Source organism: Maniola jurtina, chromosome 11 (genome assembly GCF_905333055.1).
Source record: "Maniola jurtina chromosome 11, ilManJurt1.1, whole genome shotgun sequence".
Taxonomy (NCBI): Eukaryota; Metazoa; Arthropoda; class Insecta; order Lepidoptera; family Nymphalidae; genus Maniola; species Maniola jurtina.
Window position 1 is genome coordinate 2,588,447 of NC_060039.1, and position 22,413 is coordinate 2,610,859.

General features: G+C 36.0%; 1 protein-coding gene and 1 long non-coding RNA gene across 11 annotated transcripts in view; both read right to left on the bottom strand.

The window, feature by feature from the left end:
- Nucleotides 1-22,413, bottom strand: part of LOC123869709 (CUGBP Elav-like family member 1) — a 474,478-nt gene that overhangs the window by 67,414 nt on the left and 384,651 nt on the right. The window lies entirely within an intron of this gene.
- Nucleotides 909-18,770, bottom strand: LOC123869714. The gene is made up of 4 exons (XR_006796951.1): nt 18,759-18,770; nt 15,316-15,396; nt 12,033-12,040; nt 909-919 (listed from the first exon to the last, which is right to left on the bottom strand). It is a non-coding gene; the product is annotated as an uncharacterized LOC123869714 (long non-coding RNA).

Genomic DNA, 22,413 nt, shown 5'->3' on the forward strand with positions numbered 1-22,413 from the left:
TTTGAGTCATTGTGTAACTGACTCAAGTACTTCAACTTTGTAAATTAAAAATTAAATTAAATAATTTAAAAATTATTTTTAATATTTTCTGATAATGTTATTTCTCCCTTAACTAGTTTGTAAAATCTATACTATAATAGAGTTATTTTATCAGACAACATATTATCTCATTATTTTTATTTAAAAAAAAACACGGGCTGAAAAACATCGACTTCATAAAAAACCTACAGAAGAGAATAAATTAAATGAGAATAGAAAATAAAACGTACACTATAAATAACTTACCGCATTGAAAAATATCTTTGAAACGGTTACGTTATGTTAGGTAGAGTGGTTGTGACATTTTCATACGGCCGCAACTTGCGGTGCAACTGTCAGGCGCGGTCTTAAAATTGTTATTTTTAAACATTTCCTTCAAATTGTATAAAGCTCTGACAGACTGAACTAGCTGTGGTATCCTAGGATAGGGGCGCCGTAATATAACGGCCGTTATTAGCGTCAAATGACGTCACTTAAACGTCACTGAAAAAGATGGCATGGTTAGTTTGATGTAGTAATAGACATAAAAAACACTTGTATGTACTTTAATATACTTTTATTCGACTGTTTCCTTATTTAATTACTTTACAACTATATCACAACAGCCACTCCCATTCTACGCGTCACCAGAGAGAGAGTAGAGCACAGAGTACCATAGACTCTTGTAGAACGTCAGAGGGAGCTAGGCCACGCATAGACTATCAACAACTCCACCTAACAGTTGGTACTACGATTACTTTAGCGTCTAGATTCAAAACTCTCAAGTAATCATATTACCTAGCTAGGCTCTAGAGTCAAGCTCAAAAGCTAAAAAGCTTAATTTTACAGTTATGGCTGCTATGAAGTGCTTAAATGCATTTCGGATGCTCGAAGGCACCGCCTAGTAAGTATGGAAGCCTTAGCAGCTGAAATAAGTGATATCGCAAATGATAATTATTTTAGCCAACGGAGGTCTATTCTATTAGGTTCTATTTTATTATATTCGGACGACGCCTAACATTGATCTCAAAAACTCTATCTTTGCAATAGAAACTTTGGTTTGTTTACTTATTTAATTTAGGCAATTGGATAAACTACTCTAAATTATTTCTACTGGTACATCATTTGGTTAGATCTAACAATTATCATGTATTTAGTAATACATGATAATTGTTAGATTGTAATTCATATCTATTAAAGAATAATAAAACAGCCCAGGCTGTTTAGTTATTAATTATTTACTAGCCGTGCTAGAAAAGATAACAAAAAAATAAAATACAAAAGAAACATTGAAAAAGTACAGATTCCATTTTTAAAAGCCCAATCGAGGTTATATTTTATCAGTTCGCAAGTGACACGTAAAACCGGTAACATCGATTCCCGTGTCGCGACGAATCTATTTCGATTCCCCGCGCGATTCGATAACTCGTCCTCGGATTACGATCTGGCAACAAGCTTGCTTTGGCGAATTTGTTGCGATTCAATATATCGATATTGCGTTCATGCTTAGTCGCCCGAAGTGATTGAAAGTATTACGTATGTAAAACATCCGTTTGATTCAACTTTGCTGAAAGCGATTAGCATAAAGTTTTTTGGCCATCAAACAATCAATATGTAGATATATTATAATATAATGGTTGAGACAATAGATGGACTGGACGTAACTATAAAGATTTCTTGTTTAAGTTCCTACTAAGAAATCCTAAAAATAGTGAATTATTAGTCTAGGAGTCATGAATTTATTAATTCATAAAGTCCAACATTTTGGATATATTGTTAAAAAATAATATTTACAAAATAAAAAAATGATAATTTAATTAGGTACCTATCTAACAAACTTTGTAATAATATCATCAGCAATAACCAGTAATGAATGATTATTATTTTTATCAATAAAGACATCTTAATAATAATATATTCATTATTCATATACAAACGCAGTTTTCAGTATTCGCAGTACGCAGAAAAACAAACACGTTATAAATAATAAACAATCATTAATTTACTACTATTACCTTATGATATTTTATGTATGTATAATAATGAGGAGCACCTTACCTGAAACAAAAAATACATTTATTATTTTTTATACAGGAATCCAATGACTTTCTAAGCTTAGAAAGTCATTGCAGGAATCACAAAAAATTCTGGAAGTTATAATGGTTTAACAGGTTACAATTAAAAGTTAATGGGCCAAAATAATCACATCACAAAGTTCCCAACGATGTTTCATTCAGTAGATCGTCAGAGCTATCATGTTCGAACAAGTTAGGTAAAACCTGAAATCCCTTAAGAACGTATTTTCCTTTAGCTACGTACAGATATGCCAACAAGTTGGTTGTTGATACGCTTCAAACTATAAATTATTAATTTGAGTAGGTCGGACCAGCCAGCCAGCCAGAATCATATCTCGCCCTAAATCAAAACTGTTTCAACTCAAAAATTTCTCTCTCTAGAGTTAATCTCCTTTAATAATCCCTGAGTAGAGTATAATAAATATCTATAAGAGAGTAAAATCGCAGTTACTATGCTTGAAATATTATCTTATTTAAAAAAATTATAGCATTGGTAATCATTATTTCTTAGTTTTAAAAAAGTTTGTTTTTTTGAGTTGAAACAGCTACTTCCGATTGGTTGGTTGACTGAAAATCTTATTTATAAAAATTATAATGTTTGTCTGGTTGTATATCTTTAACTTGGTACAGTTCTTGTCAGCATTTGCGTGAATGTATCAGACATAGTAAAGAACTATCAACATAATAATACCAAACAAGTTACGCACAAGTCACATTGTATGCCGGGTATCAGTAATTAGTATCCAATCTAAGATTAGCGCTATCAAATACTGTCCTGGCGCGTCGTTGCGGGCAGCCGGGTACAATCCGGGTATCTTTAAAACAAGAGTGAATAGGCACCTTCTAGGTAAACGCGTCCCATCTTAGACCACATCATCACTTTCCATCAGGTGTGATTGTGGTCAAGCGCTTGCCTATAGTGAATAAAAAAAAAAGTCTTAGCACCTTGTTGGCATGTCTGTAGACGCTTAAAGTTTGTGATGAAAGTTGGGATGTCTGTAGACAATATTCGTCAAGGAAGTTCACGTTCGTTGAAAATTCAACTCTGCCCCACTTCGGAAGTCGGCACAATTGGTTGAATTCCTAACTGCGAGCCATTATTACTAATGCACGCTTGTCTTTAGGGAGGCGCAATGTTAGGGTCACCACTTTCAAGTTTTTATTTTTATTTTTTACTTAAATTAATAAAAGAAAATAGGTAAAAGTGTACGGGAAGCACTTATGTCAACAAAAGATCTCTATTAATGAACCGAAGAGTAGAGTTACCTGGTTTTTGACCAGTCACAAAACGGTGATAATGAGTGATATAACTATAGATGCCACATTTTTCATAGATTCACTACAGTGATCATTCATAGATACAAAAACGCATTGTGTTCAAAGAATGTTTTTTTTTTTAATATGGAACTTGGGGACGAAAAAGTTTTTGTACATCCCTTAAATAGACATAGAAATATTACCTCAGTGATTTAATTTAAGGAAAAAGCAACATTTGGACCATTTTAGTGCGACAAGTGATTTTACCTGAGAAAAAAATGTAAATAAAATATTTGAGCGTATCAGTTGCCTTTCAGAATACAAATCTATGAACAACCTAACTTATGATGGTATAGAAAGCAGCAATTTTTTTTGCGGTCAAAGCACACCTACTACAGTAATCCATATAACAACATATAATTGTTATATTATGTGAATATGTTAAGATAAAACAGGAACTTAACCTTGTATCGGAAGTAAAGTCGATGCCTTGCAAAAGATTAATGAGTGGTGGCAACCCTACAGCGCCAGTGTACCGCGATAGTGATGCCGAGAGCCTTTTGTTCTAAACTCGACTAAAAGTTGAAACGCGGCAAAGACGGTTAGATCGTTAGCTACTTTCGTACGGTTACGTAGATCAAACCAGACATTGGTTTTCGGAATTCGTTCTTATACGATGTCCGCGATATGACTTTATCGTAATTAATATTATAATTTTATTGGTTTAATAATGGTGGGGAGTAAAAAAAAATTTCGGACGGAAGTAACGTTACCGTCATTTCTACCGAAAATGGCCGCCGAATACTTCAGCTGTTTTGAGGACGCCATCTTTTGCCGAATTGGTAATAAATAATTCGTGACTTAAAAGCTCTATTTTTACTTACTAAATAATAATATCATGATGAAAATCTTTCTCTGATTCCTTTTCAAACATGCAATTCCGCGCGCGTTTCGTTTTATTTCAACCGCGTGCAAAGTTTACATGTGCTAGGTATTTATTTTTCAATAGTAATTTTGATGGAAGCATTTATAACAAAAACATTTTTACTTACATAAAAGAAAGCTATTGTTCGTTGCCACGAGATACGGGCACCTTGTGTGAACCCAAGTAAAGTCCCCGAATAAAGTCGTTTTGTTTTGTTGTCGACAATCAGTGCAGACGGCCGGGCAGACATCCAAATTATAATGCACGAGCATTATATTTCGAGTCAAAGGATTGCTTGTTTGTATGCGGCTATTAATAATACTTAATTATTGAATGAGATAAGAAGAAACAACAAGAAAGGTCGATTTACCTAAAATCTATCATAACATTTAAAAGACTTGATCAGAGTCCTGAGTCAGAGTTATGTGGAATGTGGAATACATTTTTCAAAATTCTACAAATAAAAATTGCTACATTAATCTTGTTTAGACAAGCTTTTTTTATTTGTTGACTAAATTATGAAAAATATAAAAACAAATGCTTCCACCTACCCACCTGGGTATTTAATAGCAAAGTATTTAACTGTATTTGCTATTAAAAAGCAATTAATAAGTAATTTGTATAAGTACAAGATTTCAAACTTTTTAATTGTATTTTAAACAGCTACCGCAAGTAAAATAGGTTAATTACCTACCTGTTTAAAGAAAAACTATGTTTTCTAAGATATATTGTTGTGTAAAATTAAGATCTGTTTTCAGAAAAAAACCTATTTAATTTTAACTCAGGGTAATTCATGTCAACGAAATTTTCTCACTTTCCACCCATTACTAAAACGTTTCTGTCCTTAAATAAAATAGGACTCCGATCCTTGATATTTTGTTCTTCAAAATATGACAAAAAGCCTTGGGTATAAGATACCTACGTTTCAGTATTCTGCCGTAAGTTATTTATTATTCAAATTTTGCTTTATTCCATTTACCTACCCTAAAACAGCTACTCTAGGGTTGAAATCTATAGGGCGCACTTTGGACAATGTTAAAACGAGACAGCGTTATACCGCTGGCATAAATCTGTCTCGTTTTAAATGAAACTTAAGTCTAAGCAAAGTCAAAGTGCGTTCTATAGATTTCGACCTCAGATTCCCAACCCTACCAGTTACCACCATCAACAGCATTTTTTTTCCGAACGGCATTCCTAACCAGTGGTAAATTATTTTGACGATTCAAAAGCACTTCTAAAAGTCTACTTGAATAAAAACCTATTCTATTCTATTCTATCTATAAGTTTCCGAGTATACACTTGTGTAAAATGTCTATCTGTTTACTACGGACGGGATAGATTAACAGAATTTGTACATTAATTTTTAGTCCGGGATGAATAGACGGACACCCGTTTTCGAGTATACACTCTAAGGTGGCAGTTTCAGAGAGGATAAACGGAATAAGCGCAAAGTCTAGCATTTAAATTTCGCCTTTTTTATGTATGTTGAATTATGTATCTATTTTATCAGTGGTATTTTATTATGATCTTCTATTTCATGCACGTGCTCCGATAAATATTTATTAAAAAGGACGCTTTGAAATTCAATTTTTATTCGCATGTGAACAGCCCTGACTCACTTAATACATGAGGGAATATTTAGGGTTGCTACCCGAACTAAACATTCTTGGCAGAGCGGTCGTGGTCATCACGAAGCGACGTCTTTGAGAATAGATGTTATATGAATCAGGAGAACTCGCCACTTCTCCTTGCTGACCCTCGTGCAGGACCAGTGATAACCCACAGCAGACTTTAATTTGGTCGGTCCATCGCATGAGCAATTTTCCTCACCCATACGATAGACTGCGGTCTGCGATGCGAACTTACTTTACTTTATAGCTTACCAGATGATGCCAGCGATTTCGTTTATGTGTCGGGCCGCGGGCGTCGACGTGTTTTTAAAAATCCTGAGGGAACTCTTTGATTTTGAGGAATAAAAAGTAGCCTATATGATTCTTCAAGTCTTTAATTTATAATCGATAACCATACAATTATGTCCATCATACGCCATACCTATGGCTATGGCGTGATTACAAAAAAAGTCACGCGGATAAAAACTAAGTAGTAGTATTTTATAATATTTTCTAAAAAAATCTCTTTATTTAATCAAAAGTCTTTAAAAGCTGTCAACCCTACCCGCCAGAATGATATGCAATGTGCATCGATGACACTCTACCGTGCTTGAACTGTAATGTTTACATAGCTCGTTTGCTAGGGGCGTTACGTTTCAGGGCCGATTGCTCGCAACCAATGCATGCCTAAGCATAATAATTTGTTTCTCGTTTGTTGTTGTTGCAAACAAGCGCATGGTACGGAGAACCGATTGGATGTGACGTGATCCGATGACAATTTGACGTAGTTCCTGTGAACACACTACGGACTTTTTGTTTTACAACATTTCGTCCTGTAGTCTTCCTGTCGAACCAGTAAGACTTTTAACGTTTATTCGTTAATCTCTAGCGGCTGAATAAATACCACAGTAATACTATAAATGTGAAAACGATGGCTGTTTGTCACTCCACTTCGTCCGTGTGGACTTAGGTGTTTAAAATCCTGTGGGAACTATTCGTTTATCTTGGATTAAAAATAGCTTATGTCCGTCTCCGGGAAATCAAGTTGCAAGATATCTCTACTCTCTACCAAACTTTGTCAAAATAGGCTACGTTTGGCCTGAAAAGGTATTCAACAGACAGAGAGACATACTTTCACATATATATTAGTCAAAAATACTAGACTCCATTCCACACTGTGTTTACGTTGGCCCTTACGCCTAGTTAGTTATTTCGGTCTTTTCTTCTGGATTCTGTATGAGTTTTCAGAACAAGATGTAACAAAACAAAAAGTATTTAGTGTGCTCATTACGCTAAATTATTGGAAATGTAATGCATTCCGCCGACACTTTGTCGTTTAAGTGATGTTACGTTTACACGCCCCGCTAGGTTCTAGTTTTACGACCTAAATCCGATAGCCCCCGAGTAATGTAAACCAAACTATTATTGGTTTTCGTTATCATTATTAACTACCAGTGTGGTACAGGGAGGATATTTGAGTCAACTATTATTCAATGTGCATATTAAAGGTGTTTGTCGGGTTTATGAAGATTTTATGCAATGGTTACATTGTTACATTTATACGAGTATTCTAAGGTCACTTAGAAACTACGTTGATTTTAATTTCACGAGTTGTATTACAGAATGGTGACCTATTTTGTGATCATGGTTAAAAATGGAACACGAAAATTCGAAAAAAAATTTTGCTATACCTACATTTTTTAATGTATCGGTAGAGATATTAAATACGCGGATTTCTATACTTTTACAAATATAATATCTACTGGCCTCTAAATATTATAATTTTTTTTACAATTTAATTCTATTCTAAGCAATTCTAAGCAATGTTTAGGGTTCCGTACCTCGAATGGAAAAAAGGAACCCTTATAGGGTCAGTTCGTTGTCTGTTTGTCTGTCGTGTCTGTTAAGAAGGCTGTAGGATACTTCCCGTTGAATTAAAATCATGAAATTTGGGTATAGGTCTTACAGCACATGTAAGGGGAATTTTTTCATTTACTCTCAAAGTAAGATTAATATACCAAGTGGGGTATCATATGAAAAAGTTTTATCTATCTGTAAATTCTAAAACAGATTTTCATTTAAGTATATTTAATTTTTGATTTATCGTGCAAAATGTCGAAAAAATACGACTGTAGTATGGAACCATCGGCACCTCAGTGCGCGAGTTTGACTCGCACTTGGCCGGTTTTTTAATAAGCCATATAAAAAAAGGAAAAGATGCAGATACCTTTTAGTTTAGAGAAAAAGAAAAATATCACAATCGACGTCAATAACTGCCTCCATAGTCCATTCCTAATTAGTTAGTCATTGCAGTGAATATTGAATTCAAAACACTGCAATCCATTTAGGCGTTGTTGCTCGAATGCAGCACAATCGAAGTAGCAACTCCATTGTTTTCTAAATACACGCTGACAGTGACTCAGACAATTTGCATCACTGCAATGCTTCCAAGATTACAACTTACCAAGCAGGTAGGTATTCTTATACATTCCGATATCAGATATCTGCTTTGAATTTTGCGCATATATTTGCGTTTTGTTAAGGGTCTGTTTATACGGGCCACATCTACAAAAGTTGTTAGCGATCATAGTGTCCAAGATTAACGCAGTGTTAACGTAGTTTACGTGCAGAAACCAGGTTAGGGAGAAGAAAGAAGAAGCGTCCAAGATTAATGCAACTTACGCGTACTCGTGAGTTTCTCTGAGAATGAGAAGGGTTTTGGTCCACAGTCATGCTAAGTGCGGATTGGCAAACTTCACATATTCTACATTTTTTTCGTAAGAAAAATCCATCATATAGACACCAAGGGCCACGAAGGAGTACCTACAGTGGTTATGTCGGAAGTCGGAACCTCACTAAATTCCATCCCACCGTTGAGACCAACAACTCCTCGTTACTCCGCCAGCGGGTATCCGCTGAAGCAGACCCACCACTGCAACACCACGTACCACCAAGCACTGTTAGTGGTTTACCGGAACCACAGTATGCCAACCAACTCGAGGACTAATGCTGTGAGCGACGGACCGCCCGATGTCCATCAGATTTCCTCTCCACGTTCCCCGATCTCAGTGTTCCGGCAAGCAATGCTCGCCTTCCCCATGGGTGCGTCTACTGCGCCCTCTGCTCGGGCTCCGATCAATACCAACCAAGACGATATCAACTTACTAAGGAATTAATAAGCTAATTTTGATATTGATTACAGTATTGATGAATAGCGGTGATGATGACGATTAACATTGAAGGTAAAAAACATAAATAGAATATTTTTAGTCATTATTAATGATGCTATGAATTAACATAATTGTTGTAGTAAGTACCTAAGAACAACTTTAAATACAAGACGGTCTCGTGGTTTTCTCATTGTTATGAGAATTACGTTTTGTTGGTCAAGGATCTTTGTAATAGCACCGCAATGATGACTGATAGCGATAATAATGAGGCTCTCTACGCACTGCATCTAATCCGAATGCAGCAAAATTCAGATCTAGAAAACATTGATTTACTAAATTCGGATGTCGATGTTACATTGTGTCCCTTTCGACGGATGTTGCTTGCGTATTTTTGAGACTGGTAATGCATTCCGGCTCAGTTTTCGATGGGAAACAGTGTGTAATTGTTCATACAAGCTGTCATTATCAACGCAAAACCGGCATACTATTGAGCACGGATCTCATGTCGGAATGAGAAGGTTTTAGACATAGTCCACCACGCTGGCCAATTGCGGATTGACAGACTTTACACACATTTGAGAACATTATGGAGAACTCTCAGACACTCATGACACAGAAGTTTCCTCATGATGTTTTACTTTACCGATAAATAAGTGATATTTAACTGCTTGAAACGCACAAGTATACCTATTGTTTTTAGTTCGGTCGATGAACAATGCTCCGAACTGAAGATATTTTGGAAAAAACTTATCGGAAAACGAAATTCGGATCTAGTGCGCAAATTCCCCCAATACAGCCTCAGTAGCCATAGTACCTACTATTGTACTACGGCTACTTCGGACCGAGAGCTCTCGGATTCGGGTCGTATGCAGTGCGTAAAGAGCCTTATGAATAAAAAAGATAAACTAAGAACCAAATATAGAAGATGGAGGATCGTTTAAACTTAAATATGTTTAAATTACTCAAGCGTTATTAACTTTTAATAACTTGTAGCCTTGCTCTACCTTTTGACAAACTACTAGAACCTCTTTTGAGAATAAATTGTATTATGCAAATTTCAGAACTAATAAAATTCTTACTCGTTTTAATTTTAAAGTTTTACAGACAATTTTACATATTTTTTAGATAGCTAAGAATCTGTAGATATTTTTGAGATAAATACTACTTAAAAGATAAGTAAGTACGTAACGACAGACGGACAGACAAACAGACAACAAAGTGATCCTTCCTTTAAGGGTTCCGTTTTTCCTTTTGAGGTACGAAACCCTAAAAACGCGGTATTATACTTCAGTACTACATTAGCGGTACGTGCTATATACCGGTATAGACTAAAGAGGTTCCTATTCTAGATTTCGCTGCGGGAATGAAAGCCACGTTTATCAATTTTGCAATCACAATAACTTGTACTTCCCCCTTTTCATGTCGTCGAGGTGCGGTGCGGTATAGTTGGTTATCGGAACTGTGCGCTTTGTTTGAACAAGTGCATGAGTCTTGCGTAACCTACAGCTCTGGTGACAATGGGGTTTATACAGAAATGCCGTGTGAAGAAACCATAATAATGCTCCACATCGCGCTGTTAACTTGTTATACTCTATGGTTCAGATATACAGCACGGTTTTTTAGATGTATTTAATAACAATAACTTTATTTCCATGCCTTATGCTATAACAGATTATATAAATTTTTAACTTATTAATAATAATTTAACAAATAACTTTTGGATAATACATACATACTAAGTAATATTAGATATTTAGAAAGTGTGTGTGCTAGCTTTTCACGGCCCAACAGTTCAATTTTTTGATGAGATTAGCTAGTTTTTGTCCCGAAAAATCAAGGAGGTATTTTTATAAAAAATGCGAGCAAACAAGCAGAAAGGTTACACATGCTGTTAAGTGATTACCGCCGCCCATGAACATTGCAGCACCAGAGGAACCGCCAATGCGTTGCCGACTTTTCAGGAATTTGTTGATCCGCTCCTTGAATATCCCTATGTTAAAATCGCTTTAGGATTTCAGTCCGCTCGAGATTTAAACTTTAAATTGAACGGATATCGTTAGTTTTGATTCATTTGCATCGATCAATAGCAAGTACCTACATTCTTTCATTGTGCTGTTTCTGTTTGTTTTTGCGTTCCGACAAACAAATAAACATGACTTTTATAAGCATTGTTTCACGATCTTTGTGTTGCATTGGAATTTTAAAAATTAACATTCCTTACTTTGTAAATTAAAACCAGCATTAAAGTTTAGTTTAGTATTTACATCTGTTGGCACATCAAGCACTATTAGCATTAGCATGTCGGTGACGCGACCTTAAAGTTTTTATTCATCCCAATATTACCGAACGCGCATAAAGAATTTTTTATTTCAATTACAAGTGTAAATGAAAAATTTATAACACCCCCGACAAGTGAAGGTGACAGTAACTAGAAAAGAGCTGATAACTTGCAAACGGCTGAAACGATTTTCTTGGATTATAGCTAAGAACACTCTCGATCAAGCCACCTATCAAATAAAAAAAAACTAAATTAAAATTGGTTCATTAGTTTAGGAGCTACGATGCCACAGACAAATGCACAGATACACACGTCAAACTTATAACACCCCTCTTTTTGGGTCGGGGGTTAAAAATTAGATTACAGTCTAGCTGTAAGTATTTATTTAAATCATTTGCAATGGACATAAAATTCGATTCTATTAGAAGATGGGACTACAGAGTAAAGATAGCTGTCATACATAATATGACGGGACCATGGGTTTTACTGATTAGCCGACAGGCTAATCGGTAAAACCCATGCATAGTCAGCCCGTCTCTAAATTATTATTCCATTTTATGACCATTGAAAAACGTTGAACGGGAATCTAAGGTACTTATAACGTGCATTGAGTGTATGAAAAATTCTCAGCCCGGCTATACTTAATTATTATGAAATTCGCTAAAAAGTGTTGCTTTGGAAAGGTGTAGGTAAGTATACAATATTATCTAGTAGGTAAATTGATACCTACTGTAATCTACTCCTACATTTTAACTTGGACGAGATCACTGACCTTCTTTTACGTAGCTTCATTTCTTTAGAGAGCACTATCTTTGATGACACAGGTGTTTATGGTATCATGATAAGAGATAGTGATTCTTTGTTTAAGATTTGGGACTGTATAGGTACTTACTGGGAGGGACAAAAGTTAAGTACCGGATCAAACAGTGGGCAAAATCACTGAAGTTTTTTTACGCAACTAAAGTCCAATTGCAACAGGCGGTTAAAGTTATGATTATGGTTACCGTTAAACTTTGATTACTAAAAAACGTATGTATTTATGAAATTTCGACTACTTACGGGTGCAAACCTGGACGATATCTTGCGACGCGATAGTAGAAAGGTGAAGTAGTAACTAGGTAATTTTAGCCACCTGATAATCCTGGATCGAAGGTAGATAGTTCATAGGTAAATAGAGTTAATAAATAGGAATGTCTGGAATTCAACCAGACATTATATATATAGTACGGACGAAGCTTATAAGTAACTGCCTATTTAGTTGTAGGTAGTTAGGAATTTTAATTTCATTCGGAAATTAATGAGTTTTAAACTTAACCTGTAAATACCTATTACTTCGAGGATAGCTTATAATTATAAACATACAATGAAAAATGAATAAGAAGGTAAAGTATTCTCTATTAGAAATAAGCATATTCAAATAAATGTAAATTAATTCAATGGGTGCAACTTAACATAATCGATTTTTAAAACAAAACTGAATAGGTAGGTAAGCGTATCTACAGCAAACACATTTACCTACCTACTTTCATATTGTAGACGTATACCTACAAAGTTATACAGTTATAAAGTACAGTAAAATTTGACAGCTCTAAATTAAATTTAAAACTGTCAAACTGTGTCTATCCTTTTCATATTACATTAGTAAGAAGAGGATGCGAATACTCTAAAATTTTGTTATGCTCAGAATCTACCATTAACTCCGAAAAGTAAGAGGTGCGTGCCCGGGATCGAACCCTCGACCTCCCGAATAAAAGACAGACATCTTAGCCACTAGGCTATCACCGCTATCAACCTTGTTATAAAAGCTATTAATTATGGTGCACTTGGGCATTGAATAACATTAAAGCATGAGCAATACTAGACTGACGAGGTACACGACTCGACACGTGGTTAGCAACCAGCGGCAAGAGGATAATGCAAAACGAGGAAACAAACGACCGTTTATTTTTGGTCATAGATGCACATAGACCAATTTGTATGCAGAGACCGAAGCAATTTTATTTTGAATCGTTAGTAAACCCCGCATTTAATGCATTAATAGTAAAAAGTAATGGCCAATTATTATTATTAATTATTTATTAGTATAGATGCATGGACAAAACTTTTTTTTATGATTGGAAAAGGAGACATAAAGCTTAAATCCATGGACTAATCAAATTAAGTGCATTTTAATTGCGAAAACACAATAAGAATATTGTCATAGATAAATTGTAGGTTTATCATTGTTTGAAATTAATAAATTTTACCATAGTGCCTACTTGTGCTTACTCAAATTATTAAGTAAACCACGTTGCACGATAATTGAAAAACCAGTCAAGTGCGAGTCAGACGCGCACGAAGGGTTCTGTATCAACCTACAACTTTTATTTTCATAAATGTTATATTATGCTACTTCTTTCAACTATGGTATGCAATTAGCCGTTTTGAAATTTCATGAGATATACAGCCCGCTGACAGATAGACAGACTGACGGACAAACAGCGGAGGCTTAATAGGATCCCGTAGGAGGCATTCTCCGAGTACGGAGCCTTAAAAATGAGAGCTATTTAACTAAAAGACTCTAAGCACAAAGTGCTCTGTGCACGAGGCAATCAAGACTCGCATACAGACCTACATTGAAACGTTCTTGCACTACTGTACAATTGTATTGTATTCTAGCTGCAATAATTAGATTTGTATAGTTCAAAGTTGAAACCAGTGTGAATAACGACGTTAAGATGATTGCACATAACCTGGGTTAAACTCAACGTAGGTAGGTACGCGTCGAAAGTAACGCATTTTTCACTATTTTTAGGGTTCCTTTCCTCAAAAAGAAAATAAAAAAGAATCCATACAGGTGCACTTCGTTGTCTGTCTGTCTGTCGTGACTGTCAAGTCCCGTTAAGGGAATTAAAACCTATAGAGTACTACCCGTTGACCTGGAATCATGTTTGGAAGGTACCAATAACACATGGCACATGTAAAGGGAAATATTCGAAAACCGTGAATCGTGGTTCACGAAAAAAATAAAGTGTAATTTAGGGGTAAAATAGGGGTTTGAAATTTCGGGTAAGTATAAGCTAGTTAGCTTTATAATAAAGACTCGTCTCGACTCCACTCCGTCTGTATGCGTTGGCTCTAATGCTGATGATGTCATCAACTCCACGTAAATTACTCTCATCCGGTGTTATTCTAATTACGCAGCATGGTAATCAGGTACGATTTTATTTCAATTAATGCATTTTGCATAATATTATTATATGCATCAATAAATACTACTTAAGTAGGTATATCGCTTACATGCTAACGCCAGCTAACGCTTATTTAATTGTACGTTTTATTTGCACTAGGTATGATAAATAGAATTGGGCACTACTAAAATAATTAAAAAAAAACATACCGTAGAATTGAGAACCTCCGCCTTTGTTTGAAGTCGGTTAAAAAGCGCCTCTAATGGTGAGGGATCTTTGAATGTCTGAAATTATACCAGACCCTAACCTAGTACCCTAATTAAATAACAATCTCTAAATAAATTAAAATACATATCAAAAAACTGCGCAACAAATAGGATTATTTTGTGAAACGTGTGGTTAGTTGTTTTAGCCTATAACAGTCGATTGGTATATTCTTCATCTTCAAAACTGTCTGAAGTCTACCAATCCGAACTAGGCTAGTGTGGACTATGGGCCTTGTAACTCTGAGAGGAAACCCATGCTCAATTGTGGGCCAGCGTTGGCTTGATGATGATTGACCTGGAGGGACGTGTGTCCTAGTAATTGTGACAACGCATATCAATCGAATGTGCTTGTTAAGCAACGTTGACTCAATTCGGTAACTGGATGGCTGTCCGACTTTAGAAGTTCGAATTTAGGCTTTCGTTTCCTCCGTGCCTCGGAGAGTACGTTAAGCTGTCGGTCCCGGCTGATAATAACTGTAAATTAACCTAAGAGTCGATATCTCGTTCTCTTAGTCGAGTTGTATGCGGAAGGATCTGGGAACCCACCCCAAGAACTCCTACCATTATAGCATTAATGGAAAGGGGTCACGACCCTCTGTAATGAGGAAAACGACTATATAGAGAGACCTACCTAGTTGAAATTTGACAACGCGTCAATTGGCAGCGGTGTCCGTAACCGCTGTAACTTGATTCCTGTACGCTTGACGCTCGTAGCCCGAGTCGAGGTCAAGTCTTATTTTAGTTTGTACTTGACCTGACGACAAGTTAAATAAATATACCTAGGTACCTTTAATTCACGATACACGACCGCACGACGACTTGGGAGGCAACAATTGCTCGGTTTTTTATAGAAATATAGGTATGAAGAGCATTTTGAGCGTTAGTGCGGTGCGCGCCACTTTGCATACAATCCCGCGACACTTAGTATCGCGTGTCGCTGTCGCATGCTGCATGCTGATGTTTCACTAGACATCAAGCCACGCTACCTTGCCACTTCCATAATATTTACCTATTCTGAATTCTGTGGTCTGGACTGCACATCCAAATTACAAATTCCAAATAAGCGAAGTCACAGAAAGTAGACAGTTATTTAAATATTAGGCACACCTAATTATAATACCATGCGTCATTAGATCAAAACGCGGCGGGAAATTACAATTAGTAATAGTATGTTAAACAATAGCTACCTACCAATAAGAACATTTTCATATTATGTGGTTTTTAATTTGTAAACATAAGAAGTTATGTTAGTAACTTAAAGTAAGAAAAGTATTTCTTTTTCTGCTGAGCAGATTTTGGTGCTATCCGTACTTTATACTTAACTAGTTGATCCGTCTAGAAGTGGTAACATATTTTATGCTAATAAGTTGGGAATTGGTTTCCTAAAATCTTGCGTCGTTTTTATCTTATATACGCTTTTGGCCTGACAATGCAACATTCCAAAGTTACTAAATTATAAAAAAATACTACAAAAAATAAAAAGTGACTACAACTCTTATTCCTGGCATTTGAAATTAATAATCCTGATTAATTTAGACCCCAAAAAAACTTGGCAACATGACATTATGGGTCGTTTTAAAAATAAAACCAAAAGTTTCGCTGTTGACATCTTCGAGGACCTGTATTTATTCTTAACTAGAGGATGGCCGCGACTTCGTCCGCGAGGATTTAGATTTTTAAAGATCCCGTGGGAATTCTTTGATTTTCCGGGATAAAAAGTAGCCTATGTCCGTCCCCGAGATATAAGCTAACCCTGTACCAAATTTCGTCAGAATCGGTTAAACTGTTGGGCCGTGAAAAGGTAGCAGGCAGACAGACAGACACACTTTCCCATTTATAATATTAGTATGGACTAGCGCGACCCACCCTGGCTTCGCACGGGTGCGATATAAATACGTGATGAAAGCCCTTATGATTTCTTCCAACACCTTGAACAATTTTATCGTCATATTTCAACAAATTAACACCAAACAATATTAAACTATATGTATCAAGTAATAACCTTTCTCTTGAGCCATTTTATCTATTGGTGAAAACCTTATTATTATCCATTGGATAGTCTAAAACATCTAAGCGTACACAGAGACATAATATGGCTGGAAGAGACTTTGTTTTATTACACCACTAGAGGATGCCCGCGGTTTCGCCCGCGTGGATTTCAGTTTTTTTAAATCCCGTAGGAACTCTTTGATTTTCCGGGATAAAAAGTAGCCTATGTCCTTCCCCGGGATGTATCCCAAGTCTGTACCAAATTTCATTAAAATCGGTTCAGCGGTTGGGCCGTGAAAACGTAGCAGACAGACAGACACACTTTCGCATTTATAATATTAGTATGGATGTACCTAGAAACAAAGGTTACCTGCAGAGGCTAGCGTAGGTTTTAATGACAACGGGCAATTAATATTTTTTACGAGTGTTGTAATTTTTAATGTTGTTGGCATGATAGTGCTTGATTACAATCGCATTTGATGATGAATAACGCATGACAGTCGAAGAATAGCAATGTTAGCCTAGCGGGCTATTATGGAAGTTATGAGTATTAGCTATCTTTTTTTTTTCACTGAATTTATAGTAGGAATTTATACGATGACGGAAAACATCGTGAGGAAACCTGCATACCTGAGAGTTCTTCATAATATTATAATTCATAATATCATTAGGATATCCTGTAGGTTATGGCATGTTCGAGTACGCTAAAGGTCCAGAACACTATCAGTTTCAACCGAAATAATCAATTTAACTGTAATCTGTCAATAAATAAGTTAGCAACGCAGTTATAATTGTTTTTGACAATTAACAACTTTGCTTAGTAACTTATAGACGGATTACCTTACATTACAGATATGCTTATATCATTATAAATTTTGTTCGAAAAGCAATGCTTTTGCCTTTTTTCTAAAGCTTTTTTTAAAATTCTTTATTTGAGCCAAATAATAGGTGTTCATAAACTCTTTCCTCTTAAATATCTAAGATATTGAACTTTAGTGATGGATTAATAGATGCGTTTGCAAAGGGGTAAACAGTGAATATGGTGTAATAACAAAATTTCTCATGTAACAATTTATGCAGCGAGATGCAATAAGCAACAGGTGTGACGCATGGACAGCACAACAGCCCCGAAAATGTTGTAAGACAGCAAACTAGGGACCCGTAATGGCTGAGGAAGACCAAGAGGTCAGTGGATTGTCAGAGTGGTGAAGAATAAGAGGGTTTTCGTGGTTCGGAGCTGGAAGGAAGCTGCATTTGTTCAGCCCCAATGGCGAAGTTTGCTTGACCAAGCCAAGGTCCACCAAATACTGCAGTGCTTTGTTGATGATAAAATGCAAGCAGGACTAACTAAGTATAATGTGTACCCATTGTATACCATATTATACGATTTTCTTTAATTTGTTACTAGTCAAAGAATAATAAGTTAATAACTAACTTTACAGTTTAAATCATGCCATAGTATGCTTTACAATGTCAACTACAAACAGAATAGTGTGGCCTAATAGTTCTAAATTAGGTTTATCCTGTGTGACGGAATCCAAATCATCTCTATACAAAATGGGTCACGTTTTTTAAGTGTGATAGAAATAGCATTGGCAGAATCTTTCTCTAGCCTTCTCAGTGACTTCCTTGGCGTAATGGCGAGCTGTGTTTCTTAGTGGGAAGATCCAAGTTCGGTTCTCGACAGGGGCAATATGGGAATTTTTAATTTCTAGGGTATCCCTAGACTGTTCTGGTGCAAGGCTTCGGCCGTGGCTAGTTCAAACTCTGCCGGCAAAGACGTGCATTCAATAGTACTTAGCCTTCTGGTACCTATGATGCCAAGTATTTAGAGGTATGGATTAAATTAAATTAACATACGGCATACCCCTTCTAAGTTAGTCTAAGTTAGTTTCCATGGGCAATTGCTGTCTGTTACCATCAGGTGAGATCGCAGTCAAAAGCTAACTTTACTTATCATCTTTAAAAAAAGGTGGGCTACGCTAAGAAAAGGCAACAACTCTATTTGTGGGGTTTACAGCATCCGAAAATAATGGGTAGGTACCTTCTCCACATGAATAGATAACTCTATCAATTAGCAACGTTTTATTTGTCTAAAATGGTTGTCTTTTTTCTTGACAAATTACAGATCTATACTGCCTCCTGAAACACAGTTTTGACTTCATCAGGAGGCAGGGCCTCACACTAAAGTTTGTAAACACTGTTTTGTTAAGATAATAAAGATTTATTTATTTATTTATTATATTTTATTTTGATTGTAAGCCCTTTATTTCTTTTGAGAATAACTTCTTTAACCATAAACTCAATTTATTATAACTTAAGATCAGGTAATCATCAAGGTCAAGTACAAAGTAATTATATATTAAACTTAAGTATCAGTAATATTATTATTTGCCTTTGTATCCAAGACCTTCGTGTAAACCGTTCGCACACATAGAATCATGTGGCGAGGAAAACAGTAGGTAGGTACATTAATTTCTGCTTGTATGACGCTTTTAACCACTGCATATAGCGCACATTATTATTATTCAATTTATAACTGAGGTAAAATACGTATATATTGTTATTCAATTGTTGTTGTCACACGATCACAATCTACTTTGAACCTTAAACGTTGGAGATTAAGGTTTTGAATCGGAAAAATGCGGCTGAAAGACGACTGCTAGAATTCAAATTGTCTTCGTGAGTAAACCCAATTTATTGCAAAACAGCGACGGAAACTCCGTATTGTTTTTCAGTCTGCATGTCGGTCAATGTCGATGGCTTTCGATTTCAAACTCGGCGGCCAAAAAAAGCGTTAGATGCAGTAATCGTCCAATTCGGCCAATGCCACGTTGACCCGGCAACCGATGTACCTACTTAGAAGAATCATCCCAAAGTTTTTGACATTTTGGCTGTATGGCTTTGATAAAGTGTTGGAAGCGTCGGGAATCAGGGTAAACAACCCTTAGATATATAAGTTTGATATGGCAAAATAAACGCTTTTCTGGTTTTCTTTCTAAGTTATCTCTGTCAAATAGGTATAATGTAACATCCATAGTATTATTGTTATATTATACGCGCTTTAGCAACTTGGCTACACGCCTCCCTATCTCGAATTTACTCGTACATCCCATGAAATCCAACTATTGCGATAAACGCTTGTCCAAATATTTGGGTTTTTCATTCTTGTCTAATTGCGTAGTTACTCGTACATAGAGTATTGCGTAACTACAGACACCTGAGTACGACTATTAATGTTACATTTATGTCACAATACACAGATTTGACCAATACCACATTGGCCGAACAATCGATCATCCCGAACGATTCCAACATATGGGACAAACATTTGCCCAAATATTTGGGTCTTATATTCTTGGCAGATTACGGCAATACACCTGAATTTCACTAATGCCACATTAACACGGCTTTACTAAATAATTTGCTGAGTGTGTATTGGTGTCGCGCAAATGCCATGGTAATTGACTCGACACGGCGGCGCTCGTATTGTTTGTTTATGTGTTTGCACATACGCATACCTCGGCGTACTTATGTTACAAGCAAAAGGAACAATTTGGAATATTAAATGATGCCATGAAAATGGGAATTATGATTTATGACCAAATTGGTCGAGTAAATTATGAAATTGTAAAGCAAGCCCGATTGAAATGACGACCATGATTGCAAGACTGTAGCGTCTAAAAAGTAAGAAAAAGAAAAATTATAACAAGCATGGTTATCCGCTATTTATGTCAAATGATGGATGAGATGCCCAAAAAAGTGTTGAGGGGAAAAAGATAGGTTAGTAAACTGATTAAATTTTCTAACAGTTGTTCCTAGCAATTTTCAAATATTTTTGCACCAAATAAAATATATTGTATTTCACAGTTTTTGCTCGGACTTTAAATAAAATGTAGTATAAATCAAAATGTTTTTCTGAATCAAATTTCCGTATAATATTACCTATCAAAGCCATATTTGCCCGCGCTCATTAAGTACTTATTAAATTCCTCTTATTAATTACTACGTTTAAAGCATGCTTTGTTGGACTGGCATAGACTAATAAATCCAATGCTAGATGAGTTTACTAGAGCTAAGTAATGATAAGGAACGATTACATTCCCATCATACTCTTGCTAAACGCAAGTGTCCCATGTCGGAATAATGAAGAGCAAAATAGATCAAGTAGCTATACAACGTGAAACAATTCAAATAGCCCGGACATATTTCGAAATTCCATTTTTAATTACTTGGTGTATAGCATGCCTTGCCAAACGGAGGTGTGCTATGTCGGAGTAGTGTAGAGCAAGGTAATGAGTGATAAGGCAAATAGAAAATGTAACACTGGGTTACAGAGTAGGCTGTTTAGATTAGCACAGTTCACGACAGACAGACAGACACACTTTCGCATTTATAATATTAGTGTGCATATCGTCGATTCTGAATCAAACCGAGAGTTCCCTCACTTTAGTTAACTCTGGCATTCGTGTGTATGCCTCACGTTTTGTGGAGCTTTGGAGAATCTTCATCCCAAGTATTGCGGCGTTTCAACCAATAGGATAAACGCAATCCATTTTACCGATTGGCTGAAATTCAGCTTTACTTTCTCACACACAAATACCCTTTTCAACTATAATATAATTGGCACAGTTGTAGCACATGCAAACAAACTTACCTCTTTACATATATTAGTATAGATTTAAGTTTATTCATAAAGCTTTACAACGCTTTATCTTAATCATAACTTTGGTACTAGGTTGGCAGGATCTGTAAATAGGTACAAGATGCATGACATAGAAGTAGGTACCTAAGTATTAGCAGCTGATAGTAACGGAAGTATCAATTTAACAAATATCAATGATTGTGACTATGTAAATGTATAGTCATCAATCGCATCTTTATACTCATACGGAACGTTCATATTGTTTATAAGGTGATTATTTGGCCTGGCTTTGTCTACGTTGCATGTGCAAAGAACTTTCTGAGAGAGCATCTTTACTAATGACTGACTGGTACTTGAGGTTACAAGAAACTGAATGAAACACGTCACTCTGCAGAGCGCAAAGACGACCGAAGGAGTCCAATGCGCAATTTGCTGAATACATAACAGTTCTTTGTATTCTAACTTCTAGTAGTCGCAATGGACCCGCCTATGTCACATGTCATGTATTTCAGGCTGTTTACTATGTAGTGATAGTGATGGCGTAGAATTAGAGCAACTGATAACGGTGAAGGTCATTTCGCCGGATCACGAAAATTGCTTGCCAAATGTTTTGGCAAGGCAGTTGATGAAAGTGATGAAAAATAGCTCGTGACAAGGGTTAGAGGGCCGAACAGGATAAAATCCGTTGACGAATTTTTGAGATTACCGCTTTCAAAAAGCTCTCTTTTTTATTTATTTATGAAGTAATAGTAATTGTATTGAAGAAGAGGAACTGATGACAGTAAAGGTTATTGAGTCGGGTCCCGAAAACCGTTTGTTAAATGTTTTGGTAGGTCAGTTGGTGAAATTTGGCACATGACAACGAATTCGGTAAGAAGACTAAAGATGAAATCCGTTTAGCACTTTATGAGATGAATGATTCCAATGAAGCTGTCTTTAATTTATAAGTACGATGAAATGATAGTACCTAACAGAGAATTTGAGTAGATATGTGATATTGTAGTGAAGGT